We start from the raw sequence: 22,625 nt of genomic DNA on the forward strand, positions 1-22,625 counted from the left end.
GAGTGTTAGAGAAAGGGAGCAAGGGAGTGAACACTTTCAAAGACAGTACCACCAAAGGTCTGTCATAGGGGACGTTGGATGGCTTACAATTGAGAAACTGGCATGGGAGCAGGGAAGAAGGGTAGTTGACTGTTTCAAAATTGTAATGTGAAAAAAGAGTAGTTAGGCTTCTGAATTTGGGGTCGGTGGGGGGAGGAGAGAAAAGTCCTAAACCAAAAGGAAGGAAAGAGATTCCTCTGTTACTTAGTACCCTCTTTCTCTCTTTTGAAAATAACTTCAAAGAAGAACAAGTCTCTAGAAAGTATTAACTATTTAAAATTTCCTGTTCAGAGGGGAATGCTAATTCTACTCACTGAGAAGAATATTTTAAACATGTTTAATATAATATGCAAATACTACAGCAGATTAGATTAAGTATCCTTTTCCAAGTTAGGCTTTCCTTGAACTTGACACTTCAGGAAGTCAAATACAGATCTAGGTGTTTTATTAACATATTATATTATTCCAAAGTAAAATGTCTTGCTAGGCTCATAGTGGAGGGGGTACCCACCTCAGATGAGGAGCAGGAGGAAAAGGAAGAGAAGGAAAAGAAGGAGTGTGGAGAAAGTGCTGAGAGTATAAAGGAACCCTCCAAACACCCAGTCATTGATTTCAGCCTAGCTGTCTGTAAGCAGATGGCATTGAAGTGCATCTACATTTTATAGGGTAGAAAAAAGATGCCCATAGAGGGCTTTCCTAAAGATTTGCTCCATCGCCCACATCATGAAAATCTGTCAGGCTTTCTCTGAAGACAGTACCTGACCTTCACGACAAAGGCTTGAAAGGCATAATCAGAATAATCAATGGGCTGTGTTAGTATCATCAATCATTCTAAAGAATCCAAGTATTTTTGTTGGCATTGCTCTCTAAAGTTGTTGTTGCTGAGTCATTTCAGTTGTGTCTGACTCTCTGTGATCCCTTTTGGGCTTTTCTTGGCAATGATACTGGAGTGCTTTGCCCTTCCTTCTCCAGCTCATTTTACAGATGAGCAAACTGAGGCAAACAGGGTGAAGTGACTTGCTCAGGGTCACAGAGCTAGTAACAGTCTGAGGTCAGATTTGTGCTGGTCCTCCTGACTCCGGAGCCTCTATCTGTTGGGCCACCTGGCTCTATGTATCTATATTATGTAACTATCTGTATGTCACTTCCCCCAACCAGGATGTGAACTTCTAGAAGTCAGAGACTGGTTTTGCTTTTTCTTTACATGTCTAGTACTTAGGTTAGTACTGGCTCATAGTAAACATATTTTTTTGTTGTCGCTGATTTGATTTAATATGATACAAGTCTCTGCATTATGGAGGCAGCAGGGTATAATAAATAGAGTTCCAAATGTAGAATCAACAAAACCTTTTTACCAATCCTGCCTCTAACATTTACCAGATATATGACCAGGGTAAATTATTTAACCTCTCTAAATACCAGTTTCCTTATGTTTAACATATGGATATGAATAACTACAATTCCCACTTCAAAGGAAGGAACAAATTAAATTCTCTAAAAAAAATTTTGATACTTTAAAGATCTATATATCTTTAATATTTTTAAAGAAATTTATTAGCTATAATCTATAGTTAATATAGAAGCTAGCAGCTAAGGGGAACCAATTAAGGAGGTTATTAATTAGCTAGATTGTGGAACTAATTAATTATATGTAAATTAAATAGACACTAAATTTAAGAAGGTGAAGGCTCCATTCCCTTATAGGTAGTAAAATAATAAAAAGTCATCTTTGATTGGTTGAAGATACAGTTGCCATAATAGGCTCTATCTGGTATGGCCTAGGTTATGTGTAAAAATCATCTTTATCTTGTCACTTTTAACTGGCACAAAATAATGGAACAGGGGAGTCAAAGAAGGCAGGAGTCTTATGGCTGCATAGCCCTGGGGAAGAATTCTTAATGAATCTGGAGTGTGAATGGGGAGACAGCCAAAATAAGATGAGGAGGTACCCCTCGATTTCAACCAGTTGACTAATACAAGGAGCTGCCATGGCTTAAACATAACAGTCACCTTCCCTTGCTGAGCACAGTGTCAGAATAGCACGCTTAACAATGGCTGGCTAAAACCTTAAAGGTAGCTGCTTTCAGTTTTTGTTTTTGTTTTTGTTTTCCCAGAATGATAAGACAAAATCAGGACATGGTTCATGTCATTGATCCTAAAATTAGACCATTTGGATTACAGATAACCAGAGTGAACAAGCTACATAACACAGATGAATATGCAGCTCAGTAGAACAGGATGGAATCCTAGACCCAAGGTAATTCTATCCAAGGTGCTATTGAGTTTATTTCTCTTTATGTATGAGTTCAAAGGATCATAAAGCTATAGCTACAAGGGACCTCAGGGATAATCTGCTCCAAGCCCCCATTATGTTACAGAAGAAGAAATTGCTTCCAAGAAAGCTGAAGTGAATTGCCCAAGGTCACACAGGTCACACAGTTGTTTTAACTACCTGATGTTTCTCTTTCCAATATTTTGGTAATCAAGATGTTGGTCCCTGGAGACTATGGGGCATCAAGTATCTTAGACTGGGGACTTGTGTTGTCTTATCAGCAGATTGTGGATACGTGTAGTTAGCACCCAGCCTTCTTATGACACAAAGAGAGAAGTGGGATAGGAAGGAAAAACAACATATGAGACAATTTGGGCACAGGCTTTGCTAACTACACACAGCAGAGAAGCAACATCCTAAAGTTCGCCTTCTCGTGAGCTCACATAGCAGTACATAATTTCAGAAGACAGTACCTAGAACAAAATAAGTCCCTGTATTTCCTCAGTGTTCTTCACAATACAACTGAATACTGGACTTGATGGAAGAATAAAGTAGGAGATCATAGAAGACTTGCTGAAAGAACAGTTCCTGAATAGATAAATGGTTAGAGGATATGAACACATAATTCTCAAAAGAATAGCAAATTATTTACAAACACTTAAAAAAGTTGCTCTAGATCACTAAAAAGAGAAATACAAAGCAAAACAACTGAGGTTTCACACATAGTTAGCAAATTGGTGAAAATAACAAAAGGCAGAAATAGTCAATATCTTAGGGGCTTTGGGATGGTAGACACATCAATTCCCTGTTGGTTAAATTATTAAGTGAGAGACTAATGCTGAGAAGCAATGTGTAATTTATTCCAAAAATGTATGAATGTGCTAAAATGTGTGACTATAATGTGAATATCCTTCGACTCAGAGATATCAGTTCAAAGTGTATACCCCAAGAAGATGAAAGCTAAAAAGGTCCCAGATATGCCAAAAATATTAAAAGCAAGATTGTTTTCGAGGTAGCAAAATCAATAACAACAACAGCAAAACCTGGAAACAAAGGAGATGCCTGTAGGTTAAGGAATGGTCAAAACAATTATAGCACATGAATACAAAGAAAAATCCCACACAAGCCACAGCATAAATAAGAAGCGTGAAACGAAATAAGAAAAGGGAAAACAATAAATATGATGACTACAAAAATGTAAATGGAAAGAACAATAAAACAAAATTGAATGTAATATAGTTACAATGACTAAGCTTGGCCCTGGAGTAGTTGGAAAAAATGCATTTCCCTCCTTTCGTTGACAAAGCAAGTGTGAAATATCACATATGTTGTCAGATGTGGTCATTATGTTTGCAGATTTAGCTGACCTATTTTTTTCCTTTTCCTTTAAAACATATTTATTACAGAGGAAGACTCACTGGGTAAGGGAAGGGGGATATGAAGAAAATAAATAAAATTTAAATCGAATATATCAATAAAATTTTAAACAGAAACAGCCTTAGTGATCAGTTGATTCTCCTTAAGTTCCCTCTAGCCTCTACCTCCTCTGTAGTATAAAGTATGAGAGCCCCTGTATTTATTAATACTGCTGTCATAAAGGGGCTGAAATCTATGTGCAGTCACTAAATTAGTGACAAAGTCAGGGAAAAGGTAGAGTGGGCACATGGAAAATCACACTGGAAAAATCAGGAATAAAATTAAGAAGATGCCTCTGTAAGATCTCCTACGTTCAACTGCAGGCATACCTGGGAGATATAGTGAGTTTGGTTCCAGACCTCTGAAATAAAGTATTGAAAAAAAATCAGTAACATAAATTATTTTGGTTTCCCAATACATATAAAAGTTATGTTTATACTATACTGTGGATTATTATGACATAATATTATATATAAAAATCCATGTATATACCTTAATTAGAAAAAATTTATTGCTAAAAAATTCTAAGCACTATGTAAGCCTTTAGCAAGTTTTCTTTTTGCTGGTAAAGGGTCTGGCCTCAATGTCAATGATTGCTGACTAATCAGGGTGGTAGTTGCTGGAGGTGGCTGTGACAATTTCTTAAACTAAGACAACAATGAAGTTGGACTACATCAATTGACTCTTCCTTTCACTTCAACACTTAGAGGCCATTGTAGGCTTATTAATGGGCCTAGTTTCAATATTTTATATCTCAGGGAATAGAAAGTGCCAAGGAGAGAGAGAAATATTGGGGGATGGATGGACAGTGGAACAGTCAGAACACATACAACATCTATTGATTAAGTCCATTGTGTTATATGGACATAGTTCCTGATGCCCTAAAACAATTGCAATAATTACAACAAAGATCACTAATCACATATCACCATAACAGATGTGATAATAATTAAAAGTTTGAAATATTGCAATAAATACCAAAATGTGACACAGAGACATGATGTGAGCCAATGCTGTTGGAAAAATGGAGCCAATAGACTGCTTGATGCAGGGTTGCCACAAACCTTCAGTTTGTAAAAAAAAAATAAAAATAAAAATAAAAATAATTTTTTAAATGCAACATCTACAAAGCTCAGTAAAACAAGATATGCATTATTTCTCTCCTTTCAAACACTCATCACCCAAATTCAGTCCTTTATTACTTCTTGCCTGGATCATTGCAATTGTCTCCTAATTGGAACCCACTAACCCAGCCCTATATATACATACATATATACATATACGCATATACATATATACACGCATACATACGTCTGTGTATATCTGTACATATAAATATTATTATGCATATACATACACATACATATGTATTCACATATATGTGCACATTGTTTTCCCCATTAGAATTTAAGCTTCTTGTGGTTATGATCTCTTTCACTTCTGTCTGTGCATCCCTAGCACTTAGCAAATACCAAGCACATATTGCTATTGTTTAGTCATTACAGTTATGTTCAACCCTTCGTGACCCCATTTGATGTTTTCTCGGCAAAGATACTGGAGGGTTTGTCATTTCCTCCTCCAGATCATTTTACAGGTAAGGAAACTGAGGCAAATAAGGTTAAGTGGCTTGCCCAGGGTCACATAGCTAGTAAGTGTCTGAGGCCAGATTGGAACTCAGGTCTACCTGACTCCAGGACTGGTACTCTATCCACTATATCACCAGCTGCCCAACCTAGAACATTCTAGGGACTCAATAAATCCTTCTTGATTAATCAAGAAGAAAAAAAAATGAGAAAGGGTGGAAGTCTGGTGGTCTAAAATTAAATTCAACAAACATTTTCAAGCTCTGGTGAGCAATACATTATGCTAAATACTGGAAAAAAGAAGAAAAATGAAGCAGTACCTATGCACCCAACACTTACATTCTGTCAAAGGAATATAATGTGTTGGATAGAAAGATAGATGATGATAGATAGATACAGAGAGAGAGAGAGAGAGAGAGAGAGAGAGAGAGAGAGAGAGAGAGCGCAATTCTGGAGAGGAAAAGTACCAAGATGTGTGAGGGTTAGGAAGGCTTTGTGGATTACAGGGATGGGAAACCTTCTCCTTCTTCTCCTTCAAGTTCACATTTGGCCTAAGGGCTATAGCTTCCCCACCCTTGGTAGGAGGTATCATCTCTACTGAGCTTTGAAGTGGAGGTGTGGAGAAAAAGCATTCCAAGAATGCGGGTCAGCTTTTGCAAAGTCATGGAAATGGAAAATGGAACATCAAGTTCATAGATGAGTTAGTGGGTCAGTTTGGCTACAATTTATTTTGTGCTAATGTGAGTCATATGAAACATACCTGAAAAGACATATGAAAGGCTAACTGTGGTGAGCTTTAAATATCAGTTGTAGAAGTTTGTATTTTATACTAAGAAAAATCAAGAGTCACTGAAGATTTTTGAGAATATGTAGTATTTTGAGAATTTTTAAGTGATATGGTTAAATTGTATTTTAGGAATATAAATGTGGCTGCCATGTGGAGAACTGAATCAAGTGGGAAGAGATCAGAGTAGGAAGATCAAGGAGAAGTATATTTCAATGACGAAAGCCTGAACCAGGGGAGAACACTGAGAATTCATAAGAGATGGATATGAGAAACGATATGAAGGTAGAATCAAAAAGACCCAACAACGGTTTGGACATGGAAAGTGAGGGAGAGGAAAACCATGAGGTCATATTTGCTGGAAGGTTGAGAGTCTTCTCAAGAGAAAGAGAGAAATTTGAAAGAGGAATTGGTTATATTGAATTAAATTGAATTGCTTTAAATCCACCCACCAACCCCTCTTTCCTCATCATATTCCTTCACCAATCGATAGCTTACCTGTCTTCAGGTAATCAGAATGACTTAATTTACACCGAACTGAGTCATGAGGCATTTAATTGAGGAAATTAATTCTCTAAATATTAGCATGAAATATATGGATTGTGCTCCAAGACTATATCACGAAGAACAAACTGATGGTAAAGTACAAATATATATGGTGGAAGATTTTTTTGTGCTTTGTCAATGTGAAAGACAATAAGGAAGAGGCTTAAGCAAATACATTTCTATCTATTCTCTATAAATCTGGATTAAATATAAATGACTGATTAGATGGCATTTGTGTGATAATGGAGGAAATATGAAAGGCAAGCAAAGAAGTGTTAGGTCATGAATTTCAAGCCTGAACAATCAAACATTTTTCCTTGGGCTCCACATTATTTCAGGTTTTTATTTATGCAAATCTGCTAACTCATTTTTACAATATGAAAAAGGTTGGCACAATTAACAGGCTGTATTTGCTATTCTCTGTATCTACTAGAAGGTAAAAAGTCTTGAAATATTTTATTAAAATCACTTTCAAATCACTTTCAGACAATTGTTGGCAAGGAGGAGTTGATGAAATAAAAGCAATGCTGTCACTCCCCAAATACATGAAATATATGAGGTTGTAGAAAATCTGACAGAAGTAAATGATAATTTGGTTACAGCTCAGCAACATGGTTTCCACATAAATAAATTCAGGTGAAGTAGAAGGTGTCCAGCTGTAAATAAAATGCTACTCATTGACACAGCCTCACTTAGATCATATCATGTTGAAGCTGTGTTGGAACCATTTTTTCTTAGAAGAAATGGAAAAAAATAAGTGTTCCCTAAATTGCATGTACACAGGGGTTCCAAAGGTTTCATGCTAGTCCAAAAGATAAGGGTATTAGCTGCTATCCTCAAGACATTAGATGTATCTTGGGTATCTCAAAAAAAATCACATCAGAAGCAGGTTGAGAAAGGAGGGGGAAAGTTTGTGATTAGATGTAGTTCTTCAGCTCAGTGGGAACAAATGTTATGTTTGACTGAAAGGCTCAGATTTGAGGGTAATTGGCCGGAGAGACTTCACACCATGCCACAACTCAAAGTGATCGGGGAGGTCAGGATAAGCTGTCTATTAAAAACTGAGCCTGAGAGGAAAGAAATGCATATATATCTTTAAAGAAGGAGCATGGAATAGTAGGTAGAGTGATAGCCACAAATTCAAGAATACCTAGTTTCAAATTCTGCCTCTGACATTTACTGACTATGTGATCCTGGGTAAGTCACTTAACCTGACTAAGACTCAGTTTCTTTATCTCTTAAAAAATAAGTGTTGGACTAGATGGACCCTCTTAGACCTACGTTTATCATTCTATAAACCCTAAATCTTATGATCCTAGAAGCAGATAGGTAGTGCAATGGATAGGGCATAAGGCCCAGAATCAGGATAGGCCTGAGTTCAAATCAAACCTCAGACACGTACTAGCTGTGCAACCCTAGGCAAGTCATTTAACCTCTGTTTGCCTCAGCTTCCTCAATTATAAAATGAGGATAATAATAGTCTCTACTTCTTGGGCTTGCTGGGAATATCAAATGAGATAATATTCGTACAATGATTAGTACAGAGCTTGTACCAAAGTGAACCCTTAATAAAAGCTTAGTCTGTCCTTCCTCTACCCTCTTTTCTTTTTGTCTTTCTTCCTTCCTTCCTTTCTTCCTTCCTTTCTTTCTTTCTTCCTTCCTTTCTTTCTTTCTTTCTTTCTTTCTTTCTTTCTTTTTCTTCCTTTCTTTCTTCCTTCCTTCCTTCCTTCCTTCCTTCCTTTCTTTCTTTCTTTTTCTTTCTTTCTCTCTCTCTCTTTCTTTCTTTCTTTCTTTCTTTTTCCTTCTTTCCTTCTGCTTTCCTTCTTCCCTTCCTCCCTTTCTTCTCTTCTTGCTTCCATGCAGGCTTGTCTTCTACAAGCTTACTGGAAGTATCTTTGGTACAACTCCAGCAGAAAACAAGATGATATGGGTCATATACACCATACTCTAGTCCTGTATGTAATCTCTGTTATGTCATCTTCTCTGTTATATCTGAAAGTTTTTCATTCCATGTAGTTTGGAAATTGTAAGTATTTGGTACAGTGAAAATCTATTAAAAACATTGTTTTTTAAATTTCTAAAGATCAATCCTCTGCCTGAGTGGCCTGTGAAATGGATCCCATTCCAACACAGTTCACTGGCTGAATCCTTCAGGATATTAGGAGGTCTGCATTTGTAGTGTGGAGACATATTTTTATTAATCAGTAATCTTTTAAGTATTTGCAATTGTCACTATAATCATCATTATTTTTCTGATATTTTCTGTTCTTGCATAACTTTAATTTCTGAATACAAAAATACAAACACACTCCTCTTGTAACAAAAGATCAAAAGAAAGAAAAAAAAGCAAACATAACCAACACATAAAATGCATCAGTATATGCAGCATTCCATATGTAGAGTCCCCCATCTCTATAATGAAGGGAAGGAGGTACATTTTTGCCACCCTATTTTGATCCCAGCTTGGCCATTATAGTCTCATAGTGTTGAATTTTATTGTTGCTGTTGTTCTTGGTTTTTTTTTTTCCTTTACATTGATATAGTCATTGTAATTGTTTTCCTGGTTGATCTTACTTGACCCTGTGTCAAGTCATATAAGTCTTCCAATTTTTCTCTGGAGTTTACTGGCTAGGTTCATTTCTTTTTCCTTCCTTCCTCTCTCTCTCTCTCTCTCTCTCTCTCTCTCTCTCTCTCTCTCTCTCTGTCTCTCTCTCTCTCTCTCTGTCTGTCTCTCTCTCTCTCTCTCAAAACCTTAAACCCAGTTCACTGTGGAACTCATAGATTGGACCACAATAGGTCCCTTCCAAACTTCCAAAGCTCCACTTAGTGGCTGTATTTGGGGCCCTCCTGGCTTAGAGTGAATGTCAATATTAACTATTTCTCTTTGGAACAGCAACCCTGAGGGTCTTCCCCTCCCAAGTTGATTTTTTTTCTAATTAAAGGGGCCATCCCTTGACTCACTTCTTAAAGAGGCCTAGTCACTGAATGGGTATTACCTCACTCTAAGTGACTGCATGAAAAGGCCTTAGCCTAAAAGGGCCAGGGTCTCCCATTGCATCCTAGGTCATCTCCAGCCATCCTGATGACTGGATGCAGATGGCTCTGGAGGTAAAAGTAAGGCTGGTGACCTTGAACAGCCCTCCCTCACTCAAATCAAAGTGAACTGCAAATTATGTAATCATTTCCAAGATGTCATGGTCCTCTTCAAAAAATGAAGGACAAACACATATTCATAATTTCTTAAGGTGAAATATGTGCTTAATACAATAAGCTGCTATAAAGAAATATTTTAAATTATTTACATTCATATGGAATTTACCTATTAAATGAAGAGTTGTTTTTATTTTATTTAAAATGATCTGGAATGCAGTGGTTATAAATCTGGGTAGATTTAAGCACACAATATCACCATCTTGAATACCAAAAAAGGTATACATATGCTTTGCATACTAGGCATTTGATTATGGTCACCTTCTACTTCCCCTTTCATGACACTAGATCAGAAAGGCAGCCAAAGTTGCTTAAAATAGGGAATGAAATCCCTTAAGTGCTGGAACTGCAAAAACAAATGTTTTGAGTTGACAGTTTTGTGATTCTCATTATTACCATATATAGAATGAGTATTTGGGAGTAGGTATATTTCCTCTGAAAACCTGTATTCAAAAATATCCTGCAGTCTCATGATTAATCAGCTTAATTGAAAATATGTTTCATAGAAGTGAAACTAGTTATTTTAAAAGTAAATAAAAATATTGAAGCTTGGTTTACTATTCAAGTACAGCTTTATGAGGTATAAGTCTGTCTTAGCCTTTGATAGCTTTATGATATAGGAAATAATGAAAAGAACCAGAAAAAAATCACAGTTTTTTTCTTCATTGTGAGCACCCTGGCCTATCCATGAAGAGAAAGTGGAATACCTGAGAGAGGACTCATTTTTTCCTCTGCGACTAGAAACCTTATAAAGAAGCTGGAAGCAATCCTCAAAGATGCCTGTGGCTAATACTCTCTTCTTGCTAGCTTGACTAAGGTCTAGCTAGAAGGAAAATTGTTGAGTGATAATAGAGAGCTGCTTAGTTTTCTTCTTGGCAGTAAGCAAGGTGAGAAAAAGGGAGCCGTAGATTATTTTTAATTTGTTTAGTTATGCTATTAAAATTGTTTGGAAGTCTAAACAATATTAAATTAATTAATTCCTATTTTAATTTAATTATATTAAATATCATAAAGAGTCTAAACAATATTAATGTGAGTACCTGAAGTGCAGGTATTTGGTTTTGCTACTTGGTGTCACAGGCAGCACTGAGTCAGGATATAAGGTGAGGAACTTTGGGAGCCTTCTGATTAATCCCAGAACACAGAAGAGTGAATAAGAATGACAACAAGCTACACCAAAAGCAAGGACTACAAGTCATGTGATAAAGGTTTAATTGTAGATAGTAACCTAAAGAGGACATCAGTATAGAACGGGAACAAATTCAGATACCAAATGTCAGGGAGTGTGAAATGGAGTAGTTGTATATTTGATTTTAGTAATGGGTCTGCATGAGGTAGGCCATGTAAAGATATATACAAAGATAGTGTCTGGCCAGAAGTCAGAGAAACAGAGATAAAACAGTGGGGCACAGATACTAGAGGTCAGAGTAAAGTAGGAAACTTGAAATCCAATCAGCTGGTCATAAGCCAGGAAAACACAGGAATGGGAGAAGCAGGTGAAAATAATTAGAATATGAGGTACCAGTATCAAGTACAGAACTTGATATATGTTTGTGTGAGGTAAATAAAATGTGAAGACTTCACAGGGAAGATATGTGTGTGTGTGTGTGTATACATATATATATATATATATATATATATATATATATATATATATACACACACTAAGAAATGTTTAAAAATGAAGAAATAGGGAAATAAGGAAGTGGAAAAATTCTGAGGCCATGAGAGTCTGATGGCTCAGCCTCTGGGAAAGTTTACCCTGAAACTTTTTGTTCTTTCTTCTGGTTCTGGTTTAAAGATTTGCTCAGTAAGAATAGGGTCACTGTGACCTGCTTTCCTTTACTGTAAAAGTACTGTAAAAGAATGGAGAGGGTCTCCCCGCCCCCTTATCCTATTCTCCTTCTTTAGATTTATAGATGTCACCTCAGTTGTAATCATTAACTAAGGGAATGGGAATTGGAGTTTTTGTGCCTCAATTTCCTGTTTCTTTGTCTAGCTTTTGTGCTCAGATTGTAAACCCACCTTCCAGCCAGTGGTGAGAAGGGTCAGAGGTGGGCAGTAATTCTCTTGTGTTAGGTATAAGTATTGGTGCTTTGCCCCTTTTATTTTACCTCTTTTGCTGGTTCCGCTCTGTGCTAGCAGAGGATGCCCTATTCTTGAGAATGGAATAAAATTTATTTCTGTTCCCACCCTGAGATGGCTCCTTATTATAAATTAACTTTTAATTGGTGAGGGTCTTTCATCCCACACATGTGGTATCTATTTTGTCTCAAATTCAGGATGTCTCATATTGCTTATTGTGTCACCAGGATCCAATCCTATTGTGGCTATCTCAGGTGGAACATTCTGTTGGGAAAATCTGACAGTGACAGAGAATATGTAAGAAGAGGAAAGGGAAAGATTCTGGTAGACTGATGCTTACGTTTTGAAACATTGTCTCAAATGTACTAATTTTAAAAGATACATCTCAAGCAATATTTTGATAGAATAATTTCATTTTTTAGGATGGGAAGTCCAAGTTTGTTTGTTTTTTTTTTCCTTCTGACCATCGATTCCCTCAATCTGCCTTTCCTAGTATCAGCTCCCATTGTTTTTTCTTTTCCCTTTCCCCTCCTACTTCTGCTTTTACTTCTATCTAACCCTCCCCCTTTTCCCCTTTTCCCTCCTACTTCCCTGTAAGATAAGATAAATTACAATAACCAACTGAGTGTGTTATTCCCTCTTTGAGCCAAATCCTATGAGGGTAAGGTTCAAACGGTGCTCAACTCCCCTCACCCCCACTTCTTTCCCTCTACTGTAATGGGTCTTTTGTTACTCTTCCTGTGACATTGTTTGCCCTATTCTGCTTCTCCCTTTCCTTTTGTCTCAGTACAATACGTTTTTTGGCCCCTCAGAGGGATACTGTCAGAGAAGCTCAGCTTTCGTTTACAATTCAAACTCATATAACTATATAAATCTGAGTTACTAGTATTAAAAGGCCTCCCATATCATCTCTAAAGCCTCCTGGGCTCAAGAAGGGCCTAAGAACTCTAGGTTAGTTTCTCTTGTTCTAAGCCATCTAAGCCACCCACCACCATATGATTTTAAGCCACTTGGCTGCATTTCTAATTGAAGAAACTTTTAATAAGCAAACGAACTCTCCTGAGAACCATGAGATGTTTCTGCTAGCTCCAAAAAGGAGCAGCTTTGTATTTCATTAGCACAGAAGAGAGAGGTTTTTGGCCTAATGCCACCTGAAAAGATAGATCCGGTTGAAATATTCAATGTGAAACATAGTTGAGCTATTTTATAATTACTTAGTAATTTAAATTTCCTGAAATGAGTCAAAAATGAAACTTCTGTTATCATCAACAGAGGAGAGCCATGTTAACTTTGGTATAGCTGCTGTTCCTGTCATTTGCTGAGTACACGGATTATAACAAAGTGGCTACCATCAGAACAGACTCCAGGTACCCAGTGGCTTGTGGGGACTGCAGTTAAGCTGTTTGAAAAACATTACATAAAATTAACAGAGGCCGAGGGCTAACAACGCAAAGCAAGAAATGTGGATGTCCCAACATATCATTTATGGAAGGATTTGTCATACTGGGATAGAACTAATCTCCCGAGCTAACAAAGGCCTAGAAATTTAAAGGTTTAGTCCAGATGATAGTGAGGGAAAAGGAACTTGAATTGTGTAGGGTTTTTTCATGAGAAATTAGATTTTATAGTTTTGTATTTTGAACAGACAGCAGAGTACCAGCCTCAATCACAAAGACCTGGATTCAAGTCTCTCCACTGACACATACTTCCTATGTGACCCTGGATAAGTCACTTAACTTTTTCGGTGTGTCAGGCAATGCATTCTCTAAGATTATAAGTTATTGACAAGCTTCTGATGTGTATCCATGGAAGGATTTTCTACATCAAAAGTTCCACACACAGATGTAATTATAGGTCTATGACCCACTTACAAGAGACCTGTGGGATCATAAATAGCATAGGGAGATAACTAGATAGATAATGTATATACATGTACACACACACACACACACACACACACACACACACCATGCATAACGATACCATTAAATTATTTAGTGGTAGTTAAAATTTACAGAAGGTATTTCTTTCACATCTCACTCATGATCAAAGCACTTTATAAACAATATATGCTTGTATGTGTGTACATGTGAATATATGTGTATAAATATAGATATGGGTATAAGTATAGATATGCATTATTTCATATATTAATATACATTATGCAATGTATATATTATATATGAATATATAATATATTTCACATATTAATATATTTCTTTCATATGTATAATTTGAAACTTGGGATAATATGATAATAATGTTCATTATTGTTCCAAGCTGCATACATAAGGCTTTCTCACTTCTTCTCCCTCTTCTCCCCTCATATTCGTTGTTTTCAAATTTTATTGATTCAGCCTCCACAATATATCTCACATTCATCCCTTTGTCTTTAGGCACACAGCCACGTAGGCTTTCATCACCTTTCATCTGGACTGCTATAAGAGTGTCTTAATTGCTCTTCTGGCCTCCACTCTCTATCCTTTCCAATCTACCTTCCACACAGCTGAAAAATTGATATTCCTAAAGCATAGGTCTGATTATGTCCTGTCCTTTTCAAGAAGAATAAAAAAAAACTATTTGTTGTGTAAAACTTTAACCACTTAGAACCCAGCCTGCTTTTCTAGGATTAATGTGTGTTACTCTGCTTCATATACCCAAAATTTTGTATTGTCCCATATATGGCATTCCAACTCTCATCTCTAGAAATTTGCAAGAGCAGCCTCCTTCCTCCCATTCTGCCCCACCTCCTTTCTGCAGTGCAGTTCCTTTTCAGCTTTCCTTTATGTGATGCCTAACTTCCTTCAAAGCTCAAGTGAAGTTCAACCTTGTGCAGGAATCATATCCTGATCACTATAATTGGTATGGGTTTCCCCCATTTACTCTGTATATATTAAAAATTATTTTGTGTACTATTTGGTATGTAATTTTCTATGCCCATGATAGTTATCCCAGTAGAATTTAAGATCTTTGGCCCTTTCCCCCAACATGGCACCAAAGGAGAAGAAGGAAGCCATTGCTCCCCCCCCCAAGACAGAGGCCAAGTCCAAGGCCTTGAAGGCCAAGAAGGCGGTGTTGAAGGGTGTCCACAGCCACAAAAAGAAGAAGATCTGAACATCCCCCACCTTTCGGCAACCCAAGACACTAAGACTTCGAAGTCAGCCCAAATACCCTCGGAAAAGTGCCCCTCGGAGAAAAAGCTGGATCACTATACCATCATTAAGTTCCCCTTGACCACCGAGTCTTCTATGAAGAAGACTGAGGACAAGAACACCCTAGTCTTCATTGTGGATGTCAAAGCCAACAAACATCAGATAAAGCAGGTGGTAAAGAAGCTGTATGACATTGACATGGCCAAGGTCAACACCCTGATCCGGCCTGATGGAGAGAAGAAGGCCTAGCTCTGCCTTGCTCCAGGCTACGATGCTTTAGATGTTGCAAACAAAATTGGAGTCATCTAAACTGTGTCCAGCTATCCCACTCCACCTACAATAAAAAGTTTTCCAGTATGAAAAAAAAGAATTTAAGATCTTTGAAGACAGGACCCACATCATACTTTTCTTTGTATCCCCAGCACCTAGCACAGGGACTATATATATTAGACATTTAATAAGTGTTTGTTGAATGCTTATTGAATTAAAAAAAAGAAATTAAGGAAGAAATAAACTGAGGATAGCTTATAATGAAAAAGCCATTGACCCAAAAGAAACATTTAATAACCAATTAAGAATAAGATAGGATCTTAAAGATCGTTTCTTCTAATCTCCTCCTTTTGTAAGTAGGGTTATTGCTGTTTGTCCTTCATTCTCCAAGAGGATCATGACATGAGGAAAGTGATACCATGACTTGCAAGTGAACTGGATTTAAGTGAGGGAGGTCTGCAAAGTCACCAGCCACACTTTCTTCTCTGGAGCCATCTGGGCCTAATGGCATGATATAGATAAGGATGGCTGGAGATGACCCTAGTTCCAGGTAGATATACTGAAGATGAAAGAGGTTAAATAAATTAGTCAAGATAAAAATCATGGATTGAAACTGGAATCCTACCTCCTAGCCATACCATACTGCCTAGACAAAGTATTTGCTTTGAGTTAATCACGTTTACTAGATGGAGGGTAGGTTTAGAACACATCTGTCAATTTTTCCCTAATACAGATAACTGAAATCCTGTCCACCATAGCTCTATGTCCTATCTCAGTGTATGTCTTTGAAGTGGTGAAATAACACTCAAATAGGTCTCATCTGAGTGCTAGCTGACACCTACCAGTGATCCAAACAATGAATAAAACTAGCCATCACCTGTCAATGGACTACATGTAATGTAAACTAAAGTAAGTAAAAGTAAATAAACTTTGACCCAGGACCATTACCTGCCCTCCAGTTTGTTTTAAGTTTGTTTTAAGAAGAGGTCTTTAAAGATAAGACATTGTTATTTCTAATGACATCCCTGACACCCTTGGTTGAGAAAAGTATATATCATCTCACTTGAGCCATCTTGAGGTGGGAGACTAAGGAACCACCTAGGGTTTCTTGCATCATCTCAAACTGCCAAGCCCTTCAGCACTGAGCTATGTTTCTCGAAAATAGCCAAAGTGTGTGTGGGGGGGGGGGGAGGGGCAGAGCCAAGATGGCACCTGGAAAGCAGGGACTAGTGTGAGCTCCCTGCCGAGTCCCTCCAAAAACCTATAAAAAAATGGCTCTGAACCAGTTCTAGAACTACAGACCCCACAAAACAGCAGAGGGAAGCAGAGCTCCAGCCCAGGACAGCCTGGATGGCCTCTGGGTGAGGTCTATCCTGCATGGAGCTGAGAGGGGAGCGGTGTGGAGCAGAGCAGAGTCCAGCGTGGGCGGGGCACAACAACCAGACCAGGAGCTGGGCAGAGTGTGCCCTAGAGCCCTGAATCAGTGAGCTGCAGCAGTTACCAGACTTCTCAACCCACAAACACCAAAGAAAACAGAGAAGGTTAGTGGGAAAAGCTGCAGGAGTGGAAGGAGTTCCTGGTTTGGCTACCACCCCGGGGGCAGCGAAGGTGGGGCAGCTACAGAAGCACAGATGCAGTTGCTTCTTGCCCCAGGCACACCTGGTGGGAGGAAGAATTAAGTGGCGGATCAGAGGAGGAGTGAAGAGCCTGCTGAAGATCTAAGTCCAGTCTGGGTTGGGGGTTCTTGGGGAAGGAGGAGTGCTGGTGTGGCAGAGCTGGCGCATCCCCCCAAGCATGGAACATAGTTCTCTTAACTCCACAAGCAGTCATACCCCGCTGAAAAACTCAAGGGTCAAGTTAGTTGGCTGGGAATATGGCCAGGAAGTGAAAATGCACCCAGATTTAGACTCAGACTTTGGATTCTTTCTTTGTTGACAAAGAAGACCAAAACATACAGACAGAAGAAGTTAACAAAGTCAAAGAGCCTACAACAAAAGCCTCCAAGAAATACATGAACTGTTCCCAGGCCATGGAAGAGCTCAAAAAGGATTTGGAGAAGCAGATTAGAGAAGTAGAGGAAAAATTGGGAAGAGAAATGAGAAGGATGTGAGAAAACCATGAAAAACAAGTCAATGACTTGCTAAAGGACACCCAAAAAAATACTGAAAAATATACTGAAGAAAACAACACCTTAAAAATAGACTAACTCAAATGGTAAAAGAGCTCCAAAAAACCAATGAGGAGAAGAATGCCTTGAAAGGCAGAATTAGCCAAATTGAAAAGGAGGTCCAAAAGACCACTGAAGAAAATAATGCCAAATTCCAGAGCTCCCAGATTGAGGAGAAAATACTACAAGCAGCCAGGAAGAAACAATTTGAGTATTGTGGAAACATAATCAGAATAACCCAAGATTTAGCAGCTTCTACATTAAGAGATTGAAGGGCTTGAAATATGATATTCTGGAGGTCAATGGAGCTAGGATTTAAACCAAGAATCACCTACCCAGCAAAACTGAGTATCATGCTCCAAGGCAAAATATGGATTTTCAATAAAATAGAGGACTTTCAAGCTTCCTCAGTGAAAAGACCAGAGCTGAATAGAAAATTTGATTTTCAAACATAAGAATCAAGAGAAGCATGAAAAGGTAATCAAGAAAAAGAACAAGACAAAGAAATTGCAAGGGACTTACTAAAGTTGAACTGTTTTGTTTACATTGCTACATGGAAAGATGATGTGTATGATTCATGAGACCTCAGTATTAGAGTAGCTGAAGGGAATATGCATATATATATATATATATATATATATGTATAAGTGAATGTGTATGTATGTGTATATATGTGTGTGTGTGTGTATATATACTATGTATATATATATATATATATATATATATATATATATATATATATATAAAGAGAGAGAGTGGGCACAGGGTGAGTTGAAGATGAAGGGAAGATATCTAAAAGAAATAAAATCAAATTAAGGGATGAGAGAGGAATATGTTGAGAGAGGGAGATAGGGAGTGATAGAATGGGGTAAATTATCTCACATGAAAGTGGCAAGAAAAAGCAGTTCTATAGGAAGAGAAGAGAAGGCAGGTGAGGGAGGGAACGAGTGAATCTTGCTCTCATCAGATTTGAACTGAGGAGGGAATACCATAGATACTCAATCGGGTATCTTACACCACAGGAAAGAAGAAGGAAGAAGATAAAAAAGAGGGGGTGATAGAAGGGAGGGCAGATGGGGGTGGAGGTAATCAAAAATAAACACTTTAGAAAGGGGGCAGGGTCAAGGGAGAAAATTCAATAAAGGGGGATAGGTTAGGAAGGAGCAAAATATAGTTAGTCTTTCACAACATGAGTATTGTGGAAGGGTTATACCTAATGACACACATGTGGCCCATATTGAATTGCTTGACTTCTTAGGGAGGATGGGTGGGAAGGGAAGAGGGGAGAGAATTTGGAACTCAAAGTTTTAAAAACAGATGTTCAAAAACAAAAAAAAAAAAATGTTTTTGCATGCAACTAGAAAACAAGATACACAGGTAATGGGGAGTAGAAATTTATCTTGCCCTACAAGAAAGGAAAGGCAAAGGGGATGGGAGGGGAGTGAGGTGACAGAAGGGAGGGCTGACTGGGGAACAGGGCAAACAGAATATACTCCATCTTGGAGTGTGGGGGAGGGTAGAAAGGGGGAGAAAATTTGTAGTTCAAACTCTTGTGAAAATCAATGCTGAAAACTAAATATATTAAATAAATAAAAATATTAATCATAAAAAAGAGAAAGAAAATGGCCAAAATGCAAACTGAGCATTCCACAACTTTAGCAAAAACATATTGTGGTTATAAAATTATATAATAAAAAGTGTGTCCTTAAAAAAAAGAGGGAAAATTATATACCTACTAAAAATTCCTAGAAGTGGTTTCAGATAAACTGAACATCACAGATCGTAGGAAGGCACCAGTGGGTTTATGATATATAAACTTTGGTAAATTTTCTGGTTATTAGTATAAGAAATCCACACAATAAATTTGTCTGATGTTTAACTCAGATTATAACCTTATTTGTAGTATACTGTATTTTTGTATAAGCGTGTGATGCCACTTACCCATCTTCAATAGATTACGTGTTCTAGATTATTTTTCATAGTAGCTTTGTTAGATTTACACTCATCTATTCATAGTATTTTAAATGGTCTTCCTTGTTTTCCAGCAACTGATATTTTCAACATATTTATTTAGCCAAGAGTATAGTTATAATCAGGAGCTACTGTGGCATAATAGGAAAAAGCATTGAAATAACACCCAGGGAATTTTGTTTACCCTACTGTGTGACATAAATCATCATCTCTGCTACTCTCTCATGGTAACTGCAAGGTGAAAGAAACCCATGTTGAATACATAGTGGTTTTATAATTGTATCTGTTTCATTAGTCATTATGGAGAGAGAAAAAAATATATAGTCCTTAAAGGCTATTTGTGAACAGATGAAATGTTATTTGGAAAGTCAGTATAGGTTAGTGGAAAAAGAGCTTCATGAAGGAGGAAGAACCTTGAGTTTTAATCCTGTCTCTTATATTTAGTAGCTATTAACTCATATTCAGTTTGCAATCCAATGAACAGTCAAAAACAAAAACAAACAAAAAACACATAACTTTGTAGTTGATTATTTTTAAGCCTAAATATTAGATTTTACATTTAACTATTAACATTTCATCAACTTTGATTTCTCACAATGTTTTATTCTATGAAGATCTTTTTGAATCCTGACTCTTTCATTTTTACTTAACTACCCATTCTTGCTTTGTGTCAACTATGAATTTTCTAAGTTTTTCATCACTGCCTTCACTAAGTCATTAGTAGAATATTATCCAAACCACATTTTTCCATAGTTTCTACTTGAATAACATGATACAATTAATTAAATGCTTTGCTATAAACTATGGAAAAGAGACAGAGACATGAACAGAGACATGAAAGAGAAAGACACACACACACACAAAGAGAGAGAGAGAGAGAGAGAGAGAGAGAGAGAGAGAGAGAGAGAGAGAAAGAATCAACTCTATAGCATCCTACTTGTAAACCAGTTTATTAGCTCTGTCAAACAAGAAAATACAATTATTCTGCTATGACTTGTTCTTCATAAAGTTGCTCTGACACTCTATGATCAAAGCTTCTTTTTCTGGTTGTTCACTAACCATTTCTTTAGTAACAGCTAGAATTTTTCCAGACCCACTTTTCTTCACTGTGAAATATGTATACACACACACACACACACACACACACACACACACACACCACCATCGTCATCATCATCATCTCTTTCCCTGTTTAGCATATTAAAGAGAAAGTACTGACAATAACTCCACATTTATTTTTCTCTATTAAATGTCCTCAATGCCAAAAAGTGTTCAGATACAAAACCACAGTGTTTAATTAAGAGACATTGGGATATTTTTACATCACAGTCAATCCCTGGCTAAGAAGCAGAGGTAGAATATAGCTGGCTCTTTGTGGACCAAGTGGTCACTCAGCTTAGGAGAACTTCTCTCTTCTGTTCTGTCCAATGAACATGATAATTCTCTTCTTGAGGGTGTGGTGAATACTTACCAAACTAAGATTTTTAATCTGGTAAAACTCAGAAATGTTTCATTTTTCTTTTACAGGACATACAACATATTGCATACACATTTAACTATGAATTATTCTTAGCATTATGATTTTCTTTGACTTTTTATTTGAAATAATATTTGCAAAATGCTTAGCACAGTGCCTGGTACACAATAAACAATAATCTAAAAGGTAGTTATTATTATTTATTATTATAATTCCATAATGTAAAAATGGAGGAGGTAAAACTCACACTTTGATTTGAAAGAACCTATTATTCTCCTCCACAGTTTAGTCAACAACAACAGCATTTATGTAGCATTTTAAGTTTTGCAAAGCACTACATGAATATTTTCTCATTTGCTCCTCCCGACAACCCTATGAGATAGGTACTATTATTATCATTTTGTAGGTGAGCAAACTGAGGTTCAGAGAAATTCAGTGATTCCTGTGATCACTACAGCCAAGTTCTAAATAAGCTCCTCTCCTTTGACCTGAAATCCAAAGCACCTTCTTAACCAAACCATAGCTTCCTTTTTTTTTTAATAAGTCCAATTTTATTGGTATATTTGTTGGGTGATAGTATCTTATTTTTACATAGTTTTATTCTTTTAGCTATGCAGTTGATTTATTTTGAATATCCTGGAATTGAAAGGCAGGTTCAGGTAATCCAAATGCTTTTATGAGTACTTCATACTGTTTAGAACCAAGGTATGCTGCAAACACAGTTTGCAGCATTATGGGAAAGACCATCTTTGTAAAACAGGTCTAGAGACTATGATCCAGTAGGTCCAAATATTTCCTCTCTGTGGTAGTGGAGCTGAGTGGTACCTGGCTGCCAGAGCACCATTTATTGGCAAGCAAAAACAACAGGGTAGAGGCCCCCCGATTAGGAGACCAATCATTATGCTTCTTATAACAGTACAAGTCTCACAGCTTACAACATCTGAACTCAAAGGTAAACTTATAATACTTTTGTAAGTTACATCGGTTGATAAAAATGGGAGAACAACCATTGGTAAAGCTGATGTTATGTAAGCATGTGTCACATTTAAGGTGCATCGGGAAAAAACTATTAGGCCACAAAAATCTGCATTTAGTCCAAAATATGCTGATCCAGTCATCATTAAATTCTGATCTGACTCTGGAAGTTGTTCCACTTTTCTGGCTATGATTTCATGGATTGTTAATCTTCTTTCAAAGATTTTTCTTGATTATGATCCATCTTGAGGACTGGTGCTCCAATCCAGCAATGGAGAAGTTGCAGAGCAGGCCTCACTGCAGCTCACACTCACTGCAAAGTAGGTGGTCTTCCTCTGAGCACCACCATGTTTTCAAGTCATATCTTCTTAACCAAGCATTTATTAACAGGCTTCAAGTAGTTGTGCTAGGCAATATCCTGGGTATACAAAGACAAAAGAAAAGGCATCCCCTGACCTTGAGGAGCCTAAACTCAATGTTCCCCACTACCCCTGAAGGAACATACATCTGTTATAAGTACAGTTTCTCCCAGGGGAAAACTACTAATTGAAATTTCATAATTCTTTAAAGCAGACGATCTTAGAATGATTTAGAATATGGTCTTAAAGTTGAAATTTTGATGCATTTGATGTTTAAAATCCTGCCTATGTATGATTCTCTTTACTTTTCAAAAAATAG

The 22,625-nt window shown here is 37.2% G+C and overlaps 1 pseudogene; it reads right to left on the minus strand.

The window, feature by feature from the left end:
• Positions 1–21,581: 21,581 nt before the first annotated feature.
• LOC118847170 lies at positions 21,582–22,191 on the minus strand (annotated as a pseudogene).
• Between the last annotated feature and the right edge of the window lie 434 nt (positions 22,192–22,625).

This window comes from Trichosurus vulpecula, chromosome 4, assembly GCF_011100635.1.
Source record: "Trichosurus vulpecula isolate mTriVul1 chromosome 4, mTriVul1.pri, whole genome shotgun sequence".
Classification (NCBI taxonomy): Eukaryota; Metazoa; Chordata; class Mammalia; order Diprotodontia; family Phalangeridae; genus Trichosurus; species Trichosurus vulpecula.